This window comes from Pan paniscus, chromosome 7 (assembly GCF_029289425.2).
Source record: "Pan paniscus chromosome 7, NHGRI_mPanPan1-v2.0_pri, whole genome shotgun sequence".
Taxonomy (NCBI): domain Eukaryota; kingdom Metazoa; phylum Chordata; class Mammalia; order Primates; family Hominidae; genus Pan; species Pan paniscus.
Window position 1 is genome coordinate 88,362,821 of NC_073256.2, and position 12,078 is coordinate 88,374,898.

At 38.7% G+C, this 12,078-nt stretch overlaps 1 protein-coding gene and 1 pseudogene across 2 annotated transcripts in view; one reads left to right on the forward strand and one right to left on the reverse strand.

The window, feature by feature from the left end:
• Positions 1–12,078, forward strand: part of KCNB2 (potassium voltage-gated channel subfamily B member 2) — a 406,547-nt gene that overhangs the window by 84,350 nt on the left and 310,119 nt on the right. The gene's annotated exons all lie outside the window — the stretch shown is intronic.
• Positions 283–1,633, reverse strand: LOC103783805 (HAUS augmin-like complex subunit 1; annotated as a pseudogene).

Here is a 12,078-nt window from a genome sequence, read left to right on the forward strand (position 1 = left end):
TATTTTTGAGGTCTTGTACCCTTAGAATCGGAGAAACTCTCCTTCTTTTTCTTGCCTATTAATTCACCCTAAGTATTAGTTTAAAAATATGTTTGCTGTGTTGTCATGTATCCAACTAGTTGATAAAACTACAAGATTTTAATAAACATAAATTTTTATTATTTTGCAGTTATATTGAAATAGAACACTAGTGAAAGAATTTTAGTTACTCATTTTTTTCAGAGAAAAGGTATTTTAATACGAACATTGTATATTTGGACACAGAAACTGCTATACACAACAAGAAACCATGATTTGATCAATTATGACATTATTATCTCTTCTAAAAACACAGAAATTACATTATTAAGCAATTACAAGAGGAAAAAGGAAGCCTGTAAAGTCCTATTCAATTTACTTTTTTAAGGAAAATGATGTTTATTTGACTCTGGTCACGGTTCCATTGTGTCTACTTTCTTTGTAAGTTCAGCTTCAGTGCTACCTAATTCTCTCTTTGCTTCTTCAATTTTCACTTGAGCAAGAGATGGATTCAGCATTAAATCTAAATAGAACTCCATTTTTTTCTTCAAAGGTATGGTCTATTGTTTTAACTCTGCCAGTTTCTCTGATACCGCTACTAGGGACTGATGAAATGGAGAAGCATCCATGCCTCTGGCTGAAAGTGACTCCTCTGCAGCTTTGATTTCAAATCTGAACTCCACTGACTTTGTTTTTAGAACATCCCTGTTCTGAAGATGACCGTCGACTTTGACCCTTTCCAAAGACAAATGAAACTCTACTTTCTTGAGATCCTCTTTTTGACATTTTTCCAATATTAATGTTGCAGTTAGTTTTTTTTCAAGATTTTCCCATTCAATCTTGATTTCTTCAGTTTGGGATTTTGTTTGAAAGATCAGATGTCGAATTATTCACTGCAGGGATAAACCTAGCTAGTGAGGTATCTTTAGTTTCAAGGGTGATGTGCTGTCAACCAAAGCATTCAGATACCTGGAACCAGTGCTGGAGAGATTGGCAGGGGAAAAGTTCACACTCTCCATGAGAAGGTCTTGAAGAGGCTTGGCTTCTGATTTATATTCACTTGCTTTCTGCCTGTTTCAAGTCATGTATTACCAGGTAGACATCCCTGTCCTGGAGCTTGTTGCATTCTAAAAGGTGGTGTAAAATCTCTAACTCATAGGTTCACCTCATACTATGGGTATGAGATTTTGAGTATGGGTATGAGGTAAATGGGATTACCTCCATTTTTTTTTTTTTTTAATCACACAGCAACCTGCACCTCTTTCTCCTCCTGGGGCTCCATAGCTGCCACTCCTGCCACTTCACATGGAACTCCTCAAGGAAGAAGTGCCCTGCAAGCCCCTTATTTACTAATTTTCATTTCAAGAATTTTATTTTATTATCTTCAAATTTTATTTTATCTAAATCTTATCATCCACAAAAAAAGAGTTTCTCAATATTTCACGGTGTACAGACATGGTCAGTTAGCTTCAGGTAACAAAATAATCTTCAAAACTGTAACAGTAAAAAGTTTCAAAACCATTTGGTTGATATGATTTATTAAAGGATTTAGTTATTCATTGGAGATGTTGATACCTTAGAGCTGTGGTAACTATCCAATATGGTAACTACTGAACTCTTCAAATGTAGCTAGTCTGAATTAATATGTGCTATAAGTGTGAAATACACAGCAAATTTATTTTAAAGACTTACAACAAAAAAGGAAATAGTTCATTTATAAATTCTTATACTGATTGCATGCTGCAATAATATTTTGAATATACTGTGGTGAATGAAATATATTATTAAAATTAATTTCACCTGTTTACATCTACTTTTAAAAATACCTCTTCCAAAAAAGTTAGTCTATTTCCATCACATAGCACTACTTTAGAGAAACAAAAGTTTCTGGTTACTCTACAGGGAAACAGTTAAAATATAATGTTGCCAAGGAAGACAGAAATCCAACAGGCAGTTTAGATGTTCTGCCAGAGAGCCTGATCATTGTTTCTCCAGAATCTACTGCAAAGACACCTCCTGAAAAGAAAAGGCCGTTTAATAGCACATGCTGATTCAAACCTGGGTCCCTCTTCTGCAAGATCAACCATATCAGTTAGTGCTATCTAGAAGTAGTTAATAGATCTTAAATTACTGGAACTAAAGGATACAAATGAACTAACATGTGCAGGAGAGGGAGACATTTCAGTGCCCTCTGAAGCTTGTCTGTGATAAAGCCCACTGTCCCTTTCTAACTGAAGCCTTTCCCTTTAGCAACATTGTTGTCCAAAGTTGGAAGGCCTTCCAGTACTGTATTTTATTTTATTTTATTTTATTTTTTTGAGATGGAGTTTCGCTCTTGTTGCCCAGGCTGGAGTGCAATGGTGCGACCTTGGCTCACTGCAACCTCTGCCTCCCGGATTCAAGTGATTCTCCTGCCTCAGCCTCCCGAGTAGCTGAGATTACAGGTGCCTGCTACCACACCTGGCTAATTTTGTGTTTTTAGTAGAGACGGGGTTTCACCACGTTGGCCAGGCTGGTCTCAAACTCCTGACCTCAGTTGATCCACCCGCCTCGGCCTCCCAAAGTGTGGGGATTACAGGTATGAGCCACTGTGTCTGGCCAGTACTACGTTTTAGATACATTAATTCATTGGATTACGTTTTAGGCCCTTAGACACAAGTGAATGTGGTCTCTGGACTTTTGTCTTTCTGAGAATTTTTTGTTTTTCTGTGAAACCTAACCATCTGGTTCGTGAATATTCCAGAATAGGAAATATTAATATAAAAGTGATTCTGTTTATATGAGTCTTCACTTTTGATACAAGAAATAAGACCACAAGTTTATGGGAATGTGTTTTTAAAAGAATCCTGCTAACATATGTACATTTCATCTCTTAACCCTTTCTGACCTGTATATTTTTATTTGTTCCAAGTGACTCAATCCCAACGTGTCAGTAACGACCTCCCATACATACCAAGAAGCTTCTGCCATCTGGTGGTATATGTGGAGGACGTGGTAGTCAAGATCCGCAGAAGGATCAAATCCCCCAGTCCAGATCCCAGCTTCCAGATCTGTTTTCTCAAAAAGCTTGAAAGATGGAATGGAGTATAACAACTTGACACCATCATCAGTTCAGCTAATGGTTGTTTCTCTTGCTTCCCAGAAAGTTGGTTTGTTTTGTCTTTTTATACCATAGTAATGACATCACTTGACTTGAACATTTCCCTGCACTCATTTTTAATTATTTATTTATAATTTTTTATTTTTAATGTTTGTGGGTACATAGTAGGTGTATATAGTTATAGGGTACATGACATGTTTGGATACAGGCATGCGGTGTGTGATAATCACATCATGGAGAATGGGCTATCCATCCCCTTGAGCCTGCACTCATTTTAATTAGCAGTCATTTTCTTTTTACAGAAATAATCTGGCGTTAACACCACAGTTTTAATAAAATTTAGACTAAAATTCTCAATGAATTACACAAGTAAAATAAGGATCTAACGAAATCTGTGGCATGATTTCACTATCCTTTGAAGCTGATTTTGAAAAGTTGTCTCTCAGTTTAATGTTGAAAGCTGGTCTTCATACATCTCATAAGTGTTTGTAGTATTCATGTAACCTCAAGCATAGGCAACATTTTCCTATTTCATGTTATTTCACCTGCTCTATTAGACCCTCAGACAAATTATATATGGTGAACAGTTTTCCCTTTAAAATATGTTTGTATTATCTATAATCAATTTTTTAAAAATCGTTTTGTCAATTAGTGCATATTTCATGAGTATCTATGATGTTACCAAGCCCTCTGGGAAATGTTGGGGATAAATTGATAAATAAGATAACAGTCTAATCCTTATGGAATGTACACAGAAAATAGACAGTGTTTGACTTTTCTGAGGCCTTTTTTTGTTCTGAAAAATAGGAATCAAAATGTTTGCATAGTTTCAATATGTTATAGACATTTTAAGTGGCGTATAAGTGATTTCAGAAGAAGAAAAGCCTACCTCTGTAACTAGTCTTCTCAATAACATCTACACAGTCTTTCACTGTAATCCAAGAGTATTGAGACTAATTGGAGCATTTCTTGACCCTCCAATAATAGGAGACATTCAAACATGGTATTAACATAATCTGCCATCATAGAGAACAGCTGAATTAATGTGATATGAATATCATGATCAACCTTGATGGAATAAACATCTTTGTACAGCTGCACAGTGAGATGGGGATGAAAGCCCTTTTTCTGTGTCAAGCTTCCAAAAATGGTTAATTAATCTGAATACTTTAGGTAAATTAAAAAAAAGAATGGAATGAAGAAGGATGTGAATAATCTAGATAATTAAACTCTACTGTGCACCTTCTTTGAAAGTTAGTCTAGGGTTTATGCCATAGGATTATGTAAGAATCTGTTAAGAGAGCTTATTGTTTAATTGTTCTGGTCTATATAACAGTGTTAACTAAAACATAACCTGTATTCAGTGGAATTTGGTTTGAAGTGGGTTTATCTCCGACCCCTATCTACTAAAATGCTCCATGCATCTTAGTTACCTGTAAGAAAGTCCCGTAGTAAAGCTCTGAGAGCCCCCAGACACCAGCACTTCTGTTTGGGATCTGTTACAGCTCCTGCTAGAACTTGCCATGTGGTTTTATTCAAGACACCATCTACCTGAGCTCGAATTTCTCTATCTATAAAACAAGGGAGTGGGCCCCAAATTCTGATTTTACCAAAATCAGAATACAATAAGAAGGAAACTGAAGGTTTACAAATATCATTTTTGGTGTGTCTTCATTGACTGAGTGTTAATTATACTGCCATTTCACTGCAGCATTTCTGTTGTAAAGACTTCTGTTCCAGTCAGTCAGAGTCAATCAGTGTTGAGGTTAACTTTCTCTGGCTGTATTGATTGGGTGAAAGTTATCCCCAAAGCTGGAGGAAGCAAATAAATTCCTTCTATCAACTTAAATTATAGCGATGCCTGTCACAATTTAGGGGCACTTCTTGCTATTTGCCTTTCTGGAGTTGTTTTGATTCCAGGAGTACAGAGACTTAACTCCAGCTTTGAAGGGGAGGGTTGGAGACGATTAGAGGGAGATACCTCTGAGCCCAAGGAAGCAGCATCAAGGACAGAGTGGGGAAGAAAACCAAGTGTCACTTATTGAAAAGCAAAGGCTGTGATCTGCAGTTTCTGGTTTGTTCTGATAGAAGACTTTGGAACCCAAACCATCTGGACACATTTCAGGGACAATAAAGAATTGAAAAAGGTTTTACAAATAGAAGGAAGGTGGATAGGTTATCAGGGGAAAATATGAGTCACAACCTAGTGAACTAGTTTAGAGGAACCAGGCTCCCAGCACACAGGAGGCCCTGACCAGATTAAAAAGATAACTCATTTGTCACATTTGTCTTCCTGGTCATATTCAAAAAGCTTCACCTGTATTAGGTTAATTAATTCTCATGACAACCACTACAGGTAGGTCTTTACTCTCCTTATTTAATACATGAGAAGATGGATTTATAAAGAAGTTAGGTGCCCCAAATCACAGTTGTGAAGCATCAGACCCACTGAGGCTGGCCCCAAAGACAGGCTCTCATTGGTACAAATGTCCTTTCTGGCTCCAGCTTTCTTAGTTCCCTCATGATCACCCCTTTCTTTCATGTCCCCCCAGATGCTTGAGTGCTTCCTGATCAGTATATAAGCATGTGTTCATTAGTTAAGAGTGCTTATGCTGGTAGGTAGCTTATCTACAAATCGTTACTAGAGACAGAATTAGGAGCCATGCCTCCTCCTCATTTCTCTACTCACTCTGCTCTTCTGTTTACATCAATCAAATCTCTATAATGTTCATATTAGTAAATTACTTAAACATAAGCTATTTTACAAATATATGCTAAGTTCTTAAATATCTTCATTCTGCCTCATGCATGCTTGGCTTTCTGTGCTAGTGTCTCAGTCAAAGCTATGGAATTGGATAGTTCGGGTAGAAAACTTCTCCAATTATCTATATGTTCAGAAAACTGGGAAAACATCCTCGAAGAAGAAGCACACATTAAGTGCCTTTTTCCTGACAGATTTTAGCCTACCACAGGATTTCAACCTTTTGTGCTTGGGGAAGTACTTTCTTCAACAACAAAAAAGATAACATTATGGTTCTGTGGTACATTGTGATGTCTCTCAAACCTTCTTCATAAGCCTGAGATGGCTTTTAACAAATGGTTTCTGCTCAGAGATATGGGGTTTTTTTTTTCATTGAACAAGGAATGGAAAATATGCTAATTATAATTGAATAATGGACTCAAAATTTAGATTAACCCTACCTGATCACACTAACAAGATACTGTGAGTCTGCATTCATTTGTTTGGTCAACACATCATGTTGAGCATTGCAGTAGGCAGATTGATATGGCGGTCCCCATGACCCCCACCTCCTGGTGTTCAAATGTGAATGGGGCCTGTGACTTCCTTAAAAACAACAGAGTAGGGCAAAGGCAGTGGGATGTACTTGGTTATATCACATAACATCGCAGTGCCCCTCCTGCTGGAGCCTCTCCTTGCTGGCTTTGAAGATGCCAGCTGCCATGCTGTGGGCTGCCCGTGTTGGGAGCCCACCTAGCCAGGAGCTGAGGGTGGCCTCTTAGAGCTGAGGGAAGCCTCCAGCCAACAGCTAGTGAGAAATAGAAGTCCTCAAGATCACATACATTAGGAACTGAATTCCACCAACAAAAGCAGATCCTTTCCCAGTCAAGCCCCATAGGAGACCTCAGCACCAACCAACAGACACCTTTATAGCAGCCTGGTGAGACACTAGTGGGAGACCCAGTGAAGCTGTGTCCAGACTCCTGACTCGCAGAAGCTGTGAGATGCCAGGCCTCTGTTGTTTTAAGTCACTGAGTTTGTGGTAATTTGTTATATAGAAACAGGAAACTAATACAAACACCCTCAGTATTCCAGACACATTTTGAGGAATTAGAAATGGAGCAGTGAACAAAATGAAGTCCCTGTTCTGAGGAGCTTGTATTTCAATAAATCTAAAACATAGACATTTTAGAAGCTTTAATTCATCTCAATTATAATTTCAAAGTAAAAACCTCAGTGGTCCCAAAATGGGAAAGAAAAATTTACTTAAAATATTTATCTTTAACTTTTATTATTATTTTTTGAGACAGAGTCTCATTCTGTCACCCAGGCTGGAGTGCAGTGGCGCAATCACAGCTCACAGCAGCCTTGACCTCCTGGGCTCGGGTGATCCTCCCACCTCAGCCTCCTAAGTAGCTGAGACTACAGGCGTGTGTGACCATGCCCAGGTTATTTTTGTATTTTTTGTAGAGACAGGGTCTCACTTTATTGCCCAGGCTGGTCTTGAACGCTTGGGCTCAAGTGATCTTTCTGCCTCGGCTTCTCAAAGTGCTGGGATTGCGGGCATGAGCCACTGCACCCAGAAAAATGAGCATTTCTTTTCTGGTCCAAAGGAGGAAAAATAATGCTGGACATATCTCAGCATTGACTTACCAGGTGATCTTATTCAAGGAAAGAATGGGAGGACAGGGGTTGTCAGCTGTAGAACACGAGTTCTCCATGGGCTGAAGCTTTAGAATCAGAACTTTGCAGTCCCATGATAATGCAGTCATACAGTATATGTCACTATTTCAAAAAAACAAAAAAAGATACTGAAAAGCTTAAATACATAACTGCCAAAAGTCACCAAAATAAGAAAAGCAATTTCAAAATCAGCTTATTGATTTGATTTCTATAGAAAGACCATTGTCTAAAAGAAAACCTAGGATTCATTCAGCATTTTCAGAAGATCCAAGTCACATTCATGAACAACATGTATGTTAGTTCTAGTGTCCAGACAAGACAGCTAAGAAGGGCTTGAATTTCCACACAAGCTACCTGGCTTTATAAGTAGCCCCAGAATGCCCAGGCACACGGGCCACAGAATGCCCAGAATACACAGGCCACAGTCCACCCTAGGCCCAGTGTCCAGCAAATTTGAACTGCCAGTCACTTGGGGGACCAGGAGCCTGTACTGTATTTGGGAAACCACAAATCTAAGGCCACATTCTATAGAATAGACTTAAAGGTTTTCTTGAAATTAATATGTAATCAATCACACTCAGAATATATTTGGGCAGCTTATATGTGCAATGTGTTACATGCAGCTAAATGACTCTAACATTTCTATTGCAGTGTACAGAAGGTGTTCATAGAGCTAGCTCTTGTTGAATTGCAGTTATGGTTGTTAATAACATGTGTTGAGCACTAGTTCTGTCTAGACATTGTGCAGAGCACTTTGATATGTTTTTAATTTTATTTTCTTAAAAGGATTATTGTCCCCATTGAATAGATGAGACTAAACCTTAGAAAGCCTAAGACACATACGCAAGATCCAACAATGAGAAAATGTTGGGGTTACAATTTTAATTCAGGCAGTCTGGTTGCAGAACTGGTGCCCTTGACCACTATGCATGGCACCTCCTGTTAATGTGACAAGCACAGTGTCAGATGCTGTGTTCTTTCATTTGTTCTTTATAACAACCCTGCAAAAGGTATTTGGGGGTCATGGGATGAGCCTTGAAAAACTCTTTCAAGTAATTAGTTTAAGAAAGAGGCAAGATATCGACATGCATCTTCTGATGCCATAATCACTTTTTACATAACCAGGCTAACTGGGGGCTCTAAGGGCTATTGTTCTAAGTAGGAAACCATTGTGTGTTAATATTTATCAAATATTTAGAAGATCAATCTACTTCCAAGACCTTCCCCATCAGTTTGATAATGCCTAAAATTCTAAAAGCTCATGCCAAATTTCTTTACCTTAAAGCTTTGAAATTATTCCTAGTCATTTACCCTTATCAGTCATGTATACTTTAGTAAGAATAAGTTTATCTCACTCATTCATGAAAGCAGATTTTTATGGAGAAGAGGATGCAAAAACTTGAGGATTGCAAATGCTGAATCTTCTTTAGAGAAGGAGGTCACTAGGAGTGAAGAAAAGGGCAGGTGATATTTAGCCTAATGGCTATCAGAGATATTAAGAACACTTTCTGGAGGTCTCAAATTTGATTTTTTTCTGTATAACTAATCATATTTTCTATCATAGACAACCTTGTGTATAACCTAGAAATGATAGAAAGTATATGATCCAAAAGCAAGGTACCATCAGTTCTACTCTGTACTTCTTTTGAAAATTGGAAATTGTCCCAACACATTTTGATACATTAGAGAACAATTTGAGCATAATGAAAATGTCTTGTTTTTTTAATGCATGATTTTTATCCATGATAACACTAGGTGAATGCAGAAAACTGCATCCAGATGAACAGAGCTGTGTAGGAATGTGCAAATTGCACACAGGCTCACACCTCAAACATCTGCCAGCTACCTCTGCTCACCATGTGCTTTGAGCCTCACCCATCCACATCTGGTGTTAGAACTTTCCTTCTGACTTCAGATAACTCTCCTTCCACACTTCATAATGACTTACTAACTGCAGCCTTTTGACACTCACTTCTGCAAGCAAACTCCAGGTCTGTTTTCAAGATAAAATATAGTATTTATTGTAGTATTTATGTATTTCTTAACAATTTAGCATGTGTAAAACTGTGTTATTTTTATTAGATTAAAAAAAATGTTTCCCTGATAAGTTTTTTTTGGCTTTTTGTTTTTTTTCTTTGAGACAGAGTCTTGCTCTGTCGCCCAGGCTGGAGTGCAGTGGTGGGATCTCAGCCCACTGCAACCTCCACCTCCCAGGTTCAAACGATTCTCCTGCCTCAGCCTCCTGAGTAGCTGGGACTACAGGTGTGTGTCACCATGCCTGGCTAATTTTTGTATTTTTAGTAGAAACAGGGTTTTGGCATGTTGCCCAGGCTGCTCTCAAACTCCTGGCCTCATGTGATCTGCCCGCCTTGACCACCCAAAGTGCTGGGATTACAGGCGTGAGCCATCACGTCTGGTCACTGATGAAGCTTTTAGCATCCATTTTTCTGATGAGTCCTGTAGGATTTTTTGCCCAGTGATTTTTAGGAATGTGTGTGTACATGTGTGACTTTATTGCAGAACTGACTTTATTGTCACTTATTATGCAGATTTCTCCTGTTAGGGGGTCTGTGTGTGTGTGTGTGTGTGTGTGTGTGTGTGTGTGTGTGATGCACTTAAAGGGGTAGCTGATAATTATTTGAAGTACTTCTTTTCACAGTGGTTTAGCAGGTTAGCAGATTTTTCCCAAGAAAAAAGAGCTAACCATGCATCAAAATAACACTTTTCTGGAGCATTTCTAGAGGATAGCTCCAAGGAATGATGCCCACTTCATCCTTTATTAAGGTTGGTATCTCAGGAGAACTTACGCTGATAAACATGTGTTGCCCCAGTACCACGGGAAAGCAGCTTCCAGCATGCCCCATTTCATTCTTATATCTAGCTAAATTTCTTTTAGGGTCAACATTTGGGAATAGGCCGAGCCCACCTCCTTGCACACATCTGCTGCTGAATAACATCCAAATGAGAGCCTCACTCTGAGGTTAAGGCCTTGGCCTGGTGACCATGCCAGCTCTCTCTTCTTACCTTTATAAAGTCCTGTATGCCTCCCTTCCTCCACATCAAATCTTCAGAAGTATATGTGTGCTTTTTGAACTATGTGCAGCCCGAGAATTTATGAAAGCTACAAATATAACGTACTTAACATTTTAGGCACTAAATAAATGCTAATATAACTGAGGAGTGTCAAACCAATTGTTAGGAAGTGAATGCAAGACAGTGACACCACAGACAAAAAAAGAAGACATTTGAAGCATTCGTGTCACACAATAGTCTTGATGTAGGGGAAAGCCAGGTATGGTTAAGTCTCAGAAATCCATGTCTTCTGAAGACTAAATTGAACTCATTCTCAAAGAAAAACTAAAGAGAAGACTCAGTGTTAACAATGGGAAGAGTCCTAGTAGCAGGAGAAATAGCCCCCACAGTGTCTGGTAACTCCTTATTGAGAGGCACTGATGTCACCTGAAGTTAATCCCAACTCCGCTTCCATCAGTCAGGTAAGCTCGCCCCTTATGGGAGTCTATGCTTTCTAGAAACTCCACACTTAACCATCTGTTCTCTCATTCTCTCTTTGTTTTACACAGTATCTCAATGAAAAACAAACTTCTCTTCCAGAATTTCCAAAATAATAATAATACCTATAACCCAACAGTCAGCCTTATTGGTCTGGCCTGAGTCTTTTGCCAGCCCTGGGCTAGTCATGATGACTGGTGTGGCTGGGAAAATGTGATGCTCTGATTGGCTATGCCTGATTCACATGCTCAGTTTGGAGCCAGGGAAGGAATCAGTTTCACTTGGATCACATGAATTGAGAATAGAAGATAAGCAGTTTCTCAAGGAAAATTGGGGTGCTGTCACTAGAAGGGCAATGGGTTCTGGGTAAGCAAGAACAACACATGGCCCCTTTAAGAACCTCCTAAGCCAGGCTCTGTGCTAGGCACTGAGCCTGTGAGAGTGAGCATGAAACAGAGCCAATGCCTTCCTCCAGTTTGTAGTGATTTGGATATTAATTCAGTAAGCACACAGGTAAGGAAACTGAGCCTAGAGAGATGAAGTCGCATTTTTCAATGTTGCACAGCTAGTTAGAGCCAACACAGTGTCTAGAAACTCTAAAATCATGGCCAATATTAAGATGCCATCTTGCCTTACTCATACAGCAAGCAGACCTATTTGAAGCATGGTTGTCTGTTAAGCACACAATTGTGTAGGATATTACTGTTATAACCAGTTGTATGCTGGAATTGACTCACACCAGCTGGTGCAAAATTATTGGGTACATCTCTTTCCTACTTAACATTCAGTGAAATAATGTTGGTAGCTTGAGATCAGCTATGGTGGTATTTACACTGTAGAAATTGGCAACCATCACCATGAACTGATTGTTACACCTTTACCAACATACCACCAGTTACCATGGTTATAGGAATTTAGTCTTCAAGCAAATTTTTTTTTCTTTTCTAGAGTATTTAATAAAATTCACATAATTATTGATACAGATGGATAGATGTGACAGGTCAGGAAGTTCTTAAACCATAGAATT